The following is a 14,406-nucleotide window of genomic DNA, read 5'->3' on the forward strand; positions in this document are numbered from 1 at the left end:
TTGGTGGCTACTTTCAGCCCTGGTGAGATTCCTTGTTTATCTTTCTAATGTTTTGGCTCCTCTAGTTTGTCTTGGTGGCTCACATGTAATAGGGTTTGGCGCTCTCTCATTCGAATCTAATTAGTAGACTGGAAAAAAAACTTTATTTACATTAGTTAATTAGTTTTAAAAGTAAATGTATAGATTAATTTAGAAAGTGGGGTGAGAAAGATAAAAAATAAGTGGCTTGTATTTGTTCTAAGTTGTAATAATTTTATTAAATACATAGAAATTAAATTCAATAATTATAGTTTAAATATATAGATAGTACATTCTTAATTATTATAATTTGATGATAGTATTAATATACTTTGATCAATATTAAACAATTATACTAAACCAATTAAATTTATTTAATTATATAGTTTAATTAATAGATAGTACATTAAACTTAATAATTTTAATATAATTTTCATATTCTAGATGAAATATTAAAAAATTATAAGATTATAGAAATTATCATTCTATTTTTAAAAATTACTTTAATCTTAAAATCAAATTTTATTTCATATTGTAATATATTTGCTTTCCCAAAAAAAAAATATTAAAATAAGGATATGCTTGTTGAAAATTCACTCCTATAACACCCAAGTCAATAAAATGATTTTATTGATTTTAGAAATTTCAAATTTTAGAAAAATGAAACATCAAAATGAAAAAAGAAAAAATATTTGGGTTGAAATAAAAAAGAATTAATTATTTGATTGCATATGAAAAATACAAAGGCTCACTATTGTGTTGTAGGCTCTTGCCTAGCAAGGAGCAATGGATTATGCAAATGTGTTTTTATTATAATTTAGAACAAGAAGTAATGGGTTGGAGTAAATCAAATTTTTATTTTTATTTTTTTGAACTTTCAATGACTAAATCCACAATAATAGGGTTGAACTTAATGATTCAAAAATGACCTAAGAAATAAAATATTTATGTTGAATGAAAATAAAATATGTAGAGATGAGTGTGGGAATATATTTATTTAATGTATAACTTGGATAAGTATATTTAGATATATTTCTATATTAATAAGGTCATGAATAAGTTTATGCAAAAAAATGTATAAATAGTTGACAAATAACTTAAAGGAATAGAAATAAGTATTTATTTTTAAATAGATTGCACATTTTTCCAAAAATTATTTTTATCAAGTTGAAAAAGATATTAACATGTAAATTTATTTCATTTTGCATATGCTTTGAGGTGCATGTGAATGCTTAATGACCATATATCTCAAAATATACACTACTTAGAAATATTTATGTAAACTCTTTTTATATATGAAATGATAAATAAGGGTAATATAAAATAATGGACTAGGTTGTTGAAACGTATTCTATAAGTCCATCCTTTAAAATACATGCTTCATAAGAATCTATAAAATAAATTATGGCATGAGTAGTTTTAGTGATCTACATGCAAGTAAAATAAACTACAAACTAAACTTTAATGTTTACTATCTTAATCATTGATCTAATAGAAGAAAGAAAGTTAGGAATATTTAGTGATATGCTTATATAACAAGGGTTGTGGGCAACTCAAGTCCCTACCTAAAGTGGGGGTGTAAGAGAAAATTTTAAAGCTAGCTACTAGCATGATAATACTATGTAAATTGCCTCAAAGAGATAGTATCTTATGGAATACAAGGTACATGAATGGTTTGACCAAATGCCTCAAAGAGATTTCATCTCATGAAATATAATGATTGGAGGATATGCATAAACAAAACTTCTTGAATGTGCAACATTAGAATAAAAATTGTGGTTCATGTGTTTCTTTTGTTACCTAGAGTCTTGGACTTGGGTTAACTAAAACTTTCATGTGCACTATTCTATAGATTCTAAACTTTGCAAGTTATAAAAGTTATTCATACATAATATCATTAGAGATATAGTAGCCAACAAGATTATCAAGTATTGTACCCAATTTTTAAAAAATAAGAATAGGTATACCTTAAAGGCTGGAATAAAAGAATAAATTTAAATAATATCACCAATGCTAATGTTTAGCACAAGAATTACTAGTGCCTTCACATAAGATTGCAAGCTACATGTTAAAATGTTGCACACATTACAAAAAATCATGAACACAGTAGAAGGGTTAAATTTAGCAAGTTGAATATTTCATAGACTGGAGTAAATTAAACATAGTCAATTTACATTAAAAATAATAGTTGAGTTGTATGACACATGATGCAATTCAATACAAATTTTGATGGACAGAGGAAAAGTACTCACCTTTCCAACATTGTAATATACTTTTTCTTTTATTAAAGAAGAGTTAATCCTCAACAGACATAGAAGAAGAACATTAACAACTGAGAAACAATAGAATTGCAAAGGAAGAGTAATTCAATAAAAAATCTCTATCATGTTGGAATGATATAATCTCAAGGCAAATGCACACCTTAATTTGAAAAGATCGTCACTCTTGTAAAGTATTTAGTTTATTTAATGATTGGGTAGAATGCGATTCTATATAATATGAATATATTTTATTTTATTTTTCTAACTCCATCTAGAGCATATCTTGCTTCATTTCTAACAAGAAAAAACAAACTCATTAAACCATTGCTTGTACAGAAAATAATAAAATCCAACAAATTCTATAGCTTTCTTACAAAATATATCACTTTTAAACATTAAAATTAAATTTACATATGAAATAGATAAACACAAATCTATGTTACTAACTAGATAAGAAAATATAGTGAAAAGAATTTTTATATTATTAAAAATTTGCACAAATTAAATTAAATTAAAATTTATGTTTATCTTGTTAAACTATAAAAACTTATTATGATTAAATTCTAAAATAATTCTTCAATAAAATATTTTTAAAAGATAATCAATTTAACCAAAAATATAAGTATAATAAACAACATAATTATTTTTTAATTAGCTTTATTTTACATCACAGATGTAGATAAAAACCCCTTGAAATTGGTTTTATATGAATCAGAACTTGTTTGGCTTTAGATTTTATATTCTATATATAAATGAGTCATTTTAATGATGAAATGTCTTTGCAACATTTTCCCAAATGGTGATGAGAAACTAACCACCCTTCTCATTTCTATTATTGGCAAGGAATCAAATAATGCAAAGGAGTGTAGAAAATTTCAGCACAATCATCAAAATCCTCAACCCTATTAAAGAAGGGTGCTCAGTCATGGATGCCTTTGTCACTTTCACTATTATCTACTATATAAAATTTTGGTTTCCAACTATTTGGAATTGAATAAGATGAAGAAATTTCCATAAATCTATTAAGCTCTAATTGAAAGGAAAAGAAAATCAGAGATGATATCACCAATGAATGCATATTTCTCAATGTTAGAATTTATGAGCTCTTACCACAACGAGATTTTAAACATTTTTGAAAAAAAGTTAGAGAAATCATGTCCTCGTGTGACCATGATGACTTTACAAAAAAATCCTTTAAGCCAATATTCTTTGAATTTTAATGGCTAAAGGAAAGATATTATATGGAAGACATTTTTTTAAAGGAAATCAATAAGGAAATTTAAATCATACATAATATAGTTTCAGCCACTTAGATAAATTCATAACAAATAGTCAGGTTCGTTCAAAGTAAAATGATTGAATTTATAACTTGTAGTTTAATAAAATACTCCACCTTTTGACTAGATGCTTTTGCACAGCATTTGTGGATTTCTTTATTAGGATATTACCTTTGGTAATGGTTTTTCATTACCAGTTGTAATTCAGCATGAGACTCCCAAGTTTAACTTGAAAGCATCCACAAAATATTTTTGTTTTTTACAAGTTTGGCTAGCGCACAAAATCAAAAAAAGTTTTCATCTGTATCACCATGCAAACTGCTTGTCTTCATATAATTAACATCACAGAATTTGTCAAAAACATTTGGAGTGTTATTATTAGAATATCATCATTTAGTTTTTGGATAGAACAACCATTGTGGTGCAAATAATAATAATAATAATTAGTTTTTGGATACAACACCAACTGTTATGCAAAATTGATCAATATTTCAGCAAAAAAAAGAAAAGACTCCTAGGAAAAATGTTAACAACCAATAGGAAAATGGAAATTAAAATAGTTAATATCATTTTTATGCAAATGTTTCTTCAGACCATAGATTTAAGGAATGTTGCACAACTTTCTAAAAACAAATTAATGTTAGAGTTGCAATTAAAAACTTTAGTCTCCTGCCTTACGGCAAGCACTAAAAAGTAAGGATGGTCCTCTCCTCTTAGAATTCATGAGATAGTAGATCATGTGGGGCTTTGATGTGTTAGCTTTTAATGATAAATGCATACTAATGAATCAACTAATAGATGCATATAATATTGTCACTTTAAAAAAATAAATTTAAATGCTACTAAAGATGTGATTAATATTAGTCTACAAGGGTTATTATCAATAACATGTTTCTAATTCAAGCTCCTTGAACATAGCATTATGTTGTAAGAAGTGATTATGTGAACCATTAGACTTCCTAATATCAATTAAATAACCAAATGCATGGAAATAAATTCATACTATAAAGTATACATGCATTTATAGTAAGCACACAGAGGTGGGAAAAAAGGGGTATAAAATGTAACTTTTTAATGAAATTAATAAAGTTTGAACTTCAATGAGAAATTCAAGATAGTTAGACTAAAAATTTTTAAATGGAAGAAGGAAAAAAATTGTAGTACTTTGAATCTAGTTTCTAAACTATGATTTTTTTAAGTGAAGATGAAGGCTCTCAAAAAGGAAGAGTACAAAAAGTGATTTTTTTTGAAAAAAATAGCATAGCATCACATGTGATTACCCTAAAATGTTAAAAAATTAATATTTTATTAATTGCTTCAATGAGGATTTAACCAACACCACGTACTTTATTCTAAATTTTTTTATGAATGTGTGATTTTTTATGAATTTTCAAAGTGGAGACATCCGTAAAACATGAAGTTTGTGTGTACTCCCCTTAGAAATCATTGAAAGTAAACTAAAAATTAAAACTTGATTTTTTAAAAGTGTGTAGAATAAAGTCTAATTTTTGAAAAGTTAACAATTCGATGGATGACTCAAAAGGTAACAAAAAATTATTGCATATTGGTTTCTAATAAAAATTAGGAATACTTACAAGAGAAATTAGAGATGAAAAACCTTAACATAATCATAATTCAAAATAAGTCCTATGGTTAAATCGCTAACACAAATATATTGAACATTATGTGGTTGGAAATGTAAGTTGCTCACAAGTCAATAAAGCTATTATCGTATGTACAAATATGGACAATTATCACAAAGAATAAAGAAAATAATGTACAAGCATCCATTATACTTGAACTATTTAAAGAGTTCTTATGTTGAACATCTAGGAATATTTCAAACTTACTTCATTTTCTAGGCATGACAAATTTTCAGACATCTATTGAACTTTCTATTATGTATTCAGTATAAGCTTCTCATTTTCTAGTATGTATTCAACATAGGCTTCACATTTGGTTGCACCTTTTGGGTTATTTCTTATGGAATCAAGGTAATTTATTACTACTTTTTTTTCTTTTGCTTTTTATGTTTATGTATGCATGTTAATAGGAAAAATATTGGACACTCTTAGTTTGTATGGTCGTCTTTGTCTCCTATTAGTTGGTTGGATTAAACATCATACATTAATTAATGACTTAGAATTAATTATTTCATGTAACTTGAAAAAGTGGATTCGGTCATGAATAAATTCACTATAGAGATACCTTGAAATTGTAGATAAAAGAAATATTGGTGAGCTTTATAGAAACAATAGTAAATTTCACACCTAGATTAAGGAAGTGTACAATTTTTAGTAGTTGAATGTTTACAATATGTACAATTTTACTATTATTAAATAAACAAATAAAATTCAACTATTTAAAAAAAATTGCTTAGCTTCTATCATAATCAAAGGAGGTTGTGTAGAATATTAATAATTATTGTGAAAAAATATATTTACTTATCAACACAGATGGAGAGATTTTGGATCCAAGGAACAAACACGCTAGGTCTATTGGGTGTTTCTCCTCTTGAAGTCTAATGGTGGCGAAAAATTTTGTTTGAAGATGAAAATGACTTGTCTTTCTAGTAAAGGGCATGAATGTGGAGCATAGATATTAATGATCAAATCAAAGACTATATTCTTGACAAGACGCCTTAAATTGTACAACTTATGTAAATGTTATAGCAATTTTCATGAGATTCTTAACTATATATCCAGAAAGCATCTAAAATACTCCCTAGGTTGAAATAATCAATAACTATTCTAATACTAGCAGTTATCTAAATTATGATGCTAATTGGAGACCATACTTAATGAAATGGCAGAAAAACTATGGCCAAACATCACACGACTAAGGGAAAAATTAGCTTAGAAAAAGAAAATCAATTTTGATTATTTAACATTTCTAGTCTAAAAATGAATATCTAATGTGGGATGTTTATAACCAAACTAGAACTCATAGAAAATAATGTGAATTGAAGACTATATTTAATAAGATGGTAAAAACATTTTAAAGAACATACTCATTATTATATGGAAAATACATGTAATATTAAAAAAAAATTGAGAGGTGTATGCCAATAAATTTATCAAATTGAAGGGGAAACTTTTGATATTTGTGTGCCAAAATCCACATATATTAGACAAGCTTATGAGAAATATCATATCAATGGAACCTATTTATGAAAGATGATAAACATTGGAAAACATGATGCACAACTTAGACAAAAGAGTCCTAAGACATTGTATATCACTCTCTCTCTATCTATTGAGTTCATTTATCATAAATTTAAGGAAAATAATAATTTATATGAGATATATTTCCAAAATTACTTAGGTTTGTTAGGGGTTGGAGTTTCCTCCCAACCACCACTTGGAATTTCCATAACTTATCCACTCTTTGTTTATAAGTTTTTGAAATTAAGAAGCAACCAAAATGGGGGTTGGTCTAATACAAAAAAGAACTATTGTCTAAATATCAGTCAGTAATTACTACAAAAAGATTACTCCAATCCCTTTCAAAATTTCAAACGACCACCCATAACGATATTAGTGAAGTAGGTACTACCATAAACATCAAGAGTCTTAACAATATACAAAAACATGGTTATCAAATAAATATTGGCCCTACTATCAGTCCAAAGATTAAAACTAAAAGGGGTCTAAAGGCTCAAAGTATAACTAAGTAGCATTATAAACAAAATAAAACATAACCACACCAATAGGCGAGCTATTAGTGGTTCCTCAAATTTTCCAACAACAAGCGAAGCCAGTCATTAGTCAGGAAGCCATACAAGGTACAATTTGTCTCCACCTCCTTATCATTAATCCCCTAGTCTTTGTTGGTTTGCATTAGGTAGAGCATAGTGGCCCTTGAGTGCATGACATAGATCAAGAAATTCATAAACCTATTGAACTTATCATCTAGGTCCTTTAATTTCATTTAACTAACTCTGCAATGGACTTTTCTAGTTTCTTCGCCACCTAGTTCCCCTACTCAATGTTCTCATATTTAGTCGTAGTTTCTTTTAGCTCAATGTAGTCTCCCACTGTACTACATCCTTAACCTCTTATTCTCACCTAGTTCTTTCTGCCTAGGCCTAGCTACCCAAAGTACCCATCCTGATTGTGAACTGACTGTGACATCCTCGACACTCTCAAACTTTTTAGAATCCAAAGTAATAGTTTTGAATGCATCTAAAACCTTGGAGGGAAAAGGTTAGCTTCCTCCATATTTTTGGTTTTATCCTCATTTTTTGTTTCTTCTTCTTCTGGTTCCCCGTAGTTCCTTTTGATGACCTTACATTTGTGACAAGGCCCAAATTTTATCCTAAATTTGTGGAGGGAATTTTGTCTCTCAATCTCCTACTTGATCAGTTTGTACCCTTACTTATATTTCCAGTCTTTTCAACATCTAGGACTTCAAATTTTTCTTCCCTAATTTTCCTGGCCATGGTCATGGGTCCTCTTTGGGGATGGGTTTAGTAGAGGGAGACAAGCTTTGAGTGGTAATTTTTAGAGGAGGCAAAATGCTCAGAATTTGAGGGTGAAGGCCTTCATAAAATTAAAAAATATAGAAGATCAAAGCTTGATGGTAGACTTTGTAACTTTTACCCTCCTCACATTTTTTCTTTGGGTAAAAGCACAAACCTATGTCACCCTTTTATAAAGGAGAAGACTAGCAAAAATATAATTGTTCACCTTCAACATAAAATTGGTATTATTAGTTAGAATTTAAAAATGAAGTAAGCTCATGAAATGTGTAGAAATGGATGAAGTTTAGGATTGCAATTTTTGATAATTATTTCCACAATATATATATATATATATATATATATATATATATATATATATATATATATATATACTTTTAATCCTATAAACTTTTCAATCTTGACAACTTCAGTTAAGCTTTGACTTTGCACTTTTTTCATAACCTTAGAACAAACAAGCACTCTGAAGAGATTGAAAAGTACAAATACCATCATTCACTTTATTTTGATTCACTACTTCATCTATATATAGATTGAGTAATTTGTTTATATAATGTTGACTAACACCAACCTGCAAATTCACTTGTAAATATGTGAAGTGATAGATTTGAAGGTCAAAGAAGGGGGACTAAATTAACTAGGAGCCTTATTATAAGATGTTTTAACAATAGTTTTATCGACAAATGTGGACACTAACCCCCTACTGGCAGAAAGTGGTTTTCATTGTTTTGTAGATAGAGAGCAGAGTATCTCCCTAATTCGATCTATGCAACACATGTATTGTACCATGCCAGTATTTAACTTTCCTTCTCTTTAGAGTTTTCTTTGTAATCTCTAACTTCTATACTATGTATAAGCATGTGAGTAATGCCATAATCAAACACACTAGGGAATGCCCCTTTTAAATTTGTATAATACAAGACCTTTGTCCTGGGTTAGACTGGAGGTTTTCTTTCTTTGTTCTTTCTTACTAGTGTCCATTTGAACAAAGAAAATATGTAAATTCTCATTTACTAATAAAAATTTAAACAAAGGCTCCGACTATTTACCAATCTTAAAAAAAAAAATTGATCTATTTTCCTAATTTTTAAAGATAAATTTTTCATTGCTCAAAAACATTGAAAAATAGGGGTCTAGTTCCCACCACAAAACTATATGGAAATAAACTCATTTCTCTTTGATCTTAGCTTACATTATAGATAATATATATCTAGCTAGAATAATCAAAAATAAAAATTGGCTTTAGACCTATGTTTTATCTTTCATATGGTTCAAATTTCAAATCACTTGAAATTGATAGTTTTCATCTCCCATGACATTTTAAAAATAAATATATTCTAACCAAAAGAAAAAATATATATTCTAGAAGAGGACTCTGTCCTCTAGAACATGATATGATTTTTAAATTGTTTTGATATGATTTAATATTTTTTTCTTTCTTAAAATCTACATCTTCTTGAGTCTTAAAATACGTACTTGTAGAATTTTTTAATTACAATATAGTATATCTAATTAAAACGCTATAAACTCTATCTGAGAATATTCTTGACTTTGAGCTCTATAAAATGGTGCTTATATGTTATTAAAAAAATATCATAAAAATAGTAAGAGTTATTAAAATGTTAGTTTTCTAAAATAATTTTATTTCTTTAGTAATTGGATGTACAAACTAGTATAAAACATGCATTTAATAGACATTTCCAATTGGAAAAGTGTGAGACCATATATAACTTAGCTATAATAAATTTATCAAGATCATATGTTTGAAAAAAATTAATTTTTAGATAGAAATACTCACATTCAGTTATTCTAATAAGTTATCCTGAAAGCTTACACAACTTTGTGCTTTTACCACCTTATACTCCAAATACAATCCTCCATGGAGTGAAATAGGAGAAAAGGAAAAGAAATGCATTCTTTGTTTTGGAAATGGTTCAAAATAGGGAAACGGTAGTAATGGAAAACCTTAAATATGTCCTCTAGGGTAATATAGTGCATGATAACATAGTAGACCATATTCCATGGTTATGGGATCTTCACATGAGAAAAACCACCTCGGAGGTGAACTAGAGCTTCGTTAGAATGAAAGAAACTCTTGAGACTTGCTTCATCTTTAACTCTAGGCTACTGCCTCAACAATTTCCCTTCCAACAAGAGCCTAGTGGCATTGGCTATTAGATCTTCTGTGACCTCAAAAGTAACTCCATCAGTGGTGACCCAAGGCTTCTTTAAGGAACCAACAAATTATCAGGTAATCATCTCATCATGGCCCTCAATGCTTTGTATAAATGGAATAAATCTACCCTCTTTCAAATAGGACCATGCCACTTTGTCATCCCTAACAATCTTGTCAATTCTCAACAGTTCACTTCTCAAATTTGCCCCGATCATCCAAATCTACAACCAACTCCTTGTCTCTGTCATTGAGTTTGGCTACCATTTTCTCTACAAATATAAATTGGTACAACTATTTTATCCAAAAAAAAGGTCAGATAAAGATTGTTCACAATGAAAATAACTTTCACTTACACAACCAAAGGTTAATGTTTATTATTATGCCAAGATTAAATGCATATACTATACATGTAAGAACATTTTCTCATAAAAAAAAATATATTTAATTTTATGTGTGCTAGCCATCAATATCTTTATCAAATTTTTAAGAAATATATTATTTTATTTATCATTTTTAGATTTGGTAAGTTTTGAATACAAAGTCTTTTTTATTCTCGAAAAAAAACTTTTAATTTTAATTTTAATTATTAGATTTTATAATTTTTAAATATAAAGTTTTTTTGTAAGGAAATTTTTTTATAAAAAATTTCTAGAGTTTATAAGTTTTGAATGTAAATTTTTCCTCCAAAGAGAAATTATATCCACTATACTTTGTAAAGGAAATAATTTTTTTGTAAATTAAAAATTGAACCAAACTATGCTTTATTTGAATATTGATTAAATGTATTCAATTTTAATAATATTTTATAGATTTTTTTAAATACTATAAATTATTTTTTTCTTAAATATCAAATAAAATATTATTTTTAAATCTTGGTTTTCATAATATTTTACAACTATTGTTGTCATATTGGTATAATGTTGCCTTCATCTCATTCTTATTATTAATATTTCTTAAAAATTTGGTTGTTTATGTTGAATTTATTTGGACCTTATAGTTTATGAGTGAATGGTTAACTTTTCTATATAAATTGCTAGAATGATTCAAATAAAGAATCATTGATTTAGGGATATATTCATGAGTGTTGTGTGTTGAATTTTTCACTTCAAATTTGTTATTGTTAAAATGATTAATATTGTTTATAAATATTAAATATTTTTTAACCTAATATTTCAACCTATTATACTTAGATTTTTTATAATATAGGTATGCTAGTCTTTAATGCGTACATGCACTATTATGATCATTATCAATAATATATTAGTCAAATTCCAAGGAAAAAGAAGTAAAAAAATTACATGTAACCAAGTAAAGGTACAAAAATAAAGATATAAGCAACCCCTAATTTAATGTAGAAAAACATATAAGAATTTTATATAAAGAATACAAGATATATGTGGGAACTAAACAAAGTATATATGGTTAATTGAATTCATTCAAAATAAGTGCCACATAGTGGTGTGTACTTGTCTTATAGTAAATTGTAATAAGAATAGAAAGTGATTTTCTTTTAAAATTTTGAAAAAAATAAAAATAAAATACTAGATAGAAAATAAATAATGTTAAGAAGAAAATAAAAATAATTAATCAAAGTAATATAGTATTTTAAAATGTACACATTATCAATATCATTAAATTTTAATAATATATATATAACATAAAATTTCACATAATAATTGTGTATTTAAATTTTAAAATCTAAACATTATTTGAAGTATATTTTTTGTCAAATTGTAATAGTTAAGTTATGATAGGTAATGTTTCAAAATTTAGATTTTCTTTTCTTTGTAGTGAAAATTTAACCAACAAAAGTACAATGATCAATATTTCCATCATTTATATATGAATTGTCATAAATTATCAATTATATTTTAATAAATTCAACAAAATTATTACATAAGTAAATAAAAAATACTAAATAATATCATTATAATCATAGAGAAAATTTATTGCAAAAGATAGTTCAATTTAAAAATTAAATTAGTTGTTTAATACCATTCAAGACTTAAAAATATAATAGGTGTGTGGGCCTATTTGTTCTTCATGAAAAACACTCCTATTGTAATTTAATTGAAAGTTAAGTTGTAGCCATGAAAACTCAAACAATAGATAAAGTGTTAGGAAAAATAAAATTTATTTAGATTTTCAAGGAGAAATAAAATTTAACAAATTAGAAAACCTTGCAAAAAAATATGAATATGGAGCCCTTGTTCAAAAAAATGGGTCCTATAAGAGAAAATTGATTGAGCCAATCAAAAGTGAGCTAAATCAATTATATCAAATTTTAAATTAAGGAATATTTATTAAAACTTTAGTAATAATAAAACCCAAAAAAATACAAACATCTAATTGGTTACCAAATGAACAACTATTGATTAATTCAGAAGAATTGAATGCAATAGTATATTGCCTATGACAAGTACAATAACAACATGCACAAGTAAATCTCAACCAATTTTATAGTTATTATAAATGTGTTTTAACTCAGTACAAAATAAAAATGAATAAGAAAACATGTGGTTAAAATGAGTTGTAGAAAAGAATAAATAGAGCACCTATTCTAGTATGAAAGGTGCACAAGTAAAAGATGCCTAAATTTACACATTCTATATGTTTTCTTTAACCTAATACAAAATAAAAATTAACAAGTAACTGAAACAAGCTTTAATGTATTTGTCATAGCTAGAGGTTTCAAAATCCACTTCTAAAATATTTTTTCTAATGAGTCATTCATCCATGAGCATCATGAAGTGTGTATATATAGTTCTATAACAAGAATTTCAAGTCCTCTCATTTTGTTTATTCTTAACAAAAGTTATAGGTTTTGATTATTTTTTACATTTTTTTACATTATATTATATTTATTGTTATGTTGTTTTCATTAAGTAAATCAATAGAAGGTTAAAAAACTTCCATAAATCCATGTAAGCTAGGACAAAAATGAATTCACAAGGAGTGAATCCAACTGGAAAAGACATAGCAAGCTGAAACAACCAATAGAAATAAAGAAAAATAAGTGAGCCTTTAAAACAACAATGAATCCTAAAGAATAGAAGACTATAAAGGAGGAGTTTTGACCCCCTTCTAATTTTGATTTAGTTCCTTAATAATTTTCAAGAAAGAACTAGTTTTTGCTTCCACATATTATGACCAAAGTAGTTGGACCATCTAACTCCCTTGTATTTGTTGTCTCTTCCCTTTTCCTAATATTGCAAATGTGGCTTGATTTTTTCCTATAGGATCTAGAGAGAGCCCATGGTCTTATCTAACAATTCCTTGATGAAATAAATAATATTGAATTTAGCTTCTTATTAAGATCCTCTTGGTTTTTTTCCACATTTGGAATAGAGTAAAAAAAACACTTCATTTTTTCTTCAAAGGGAATCAAGTCATAGATCTCCTTAACGTCTTCCTTGATACAATCCTAATTATCAAGTATTATATAAATATCATCCACCACTTTGAAAATTGTGTGATATTCTACATCTTAAGAGAAATCTTAGGGTTGTCCTAGCATTAGCTTCAACTAAGGATTCTAACATGCATTACTTTTCTTTGGAGTAATTGTGTGATGATATGCTTGTAACTAGTTCGCAATTTCATGTTCCCTACTATAGAGCACATAGAGGCTATCAACTTATTTTACCATCCCAAAGTATCTTGGTAACTTATCCTTATAATATTTAATAGGGAGTTGGTGAGTGGGAAGGTTAGGAGAAAATCTATTTTATTCTTTTGTGAGGTAATAATTGAGGTCCATTTAGACTCAATAGACTGCAAGGTAGAAGAATGCTCAAACACATCAAGGGTTTCTTTAGGGATCATATTTTTACTATTTGACATATATTTCATGTTTTCATTTCTCCAATGATTAACTCTAGTTGAAGAACTAAGGGGTGGAATATTTAGAGCAGAGTATGATGCTCCTTTTAGCATATTCTTGATTGGATAGATAACAAAAAAAATTGAGGTTCTTGAAGAGAGATGGATTGGGCTAGAACTAGGGGAGAGGGAAAGATGAAAATTAAATAATCAAAGAGTAATCCCTTGATGTAGAGAAAGCTTCCCTTTAACCTTTAAATTGCTAATTGAGTTTATATGTGATTATAAATATTTTACCTTTTATATTTGTTTCATTTGATTTTTCTTCCACACTTATGGGTGGATTTAGTTTTTCCTTTTTCAAATCCACTA

The sequence above is a fragment of the Cupressus sempervirens genome, chromosome 8 (assembly GCF_028749045.1).
Source record: "Cupressus sempervirens isolate cs-2001-9-10 chromosome 8, ASM2874904v1, whole genome shotgun sequence".
In the NCBI taxonomy this organism is placed as follows: domain Eukaryota; kingdom Viridiplantae; phylum Streptophyta; class Pinopsida; order Cupressales; family Cupressaceae; genus Cupressus; species Cupressus sempervirens.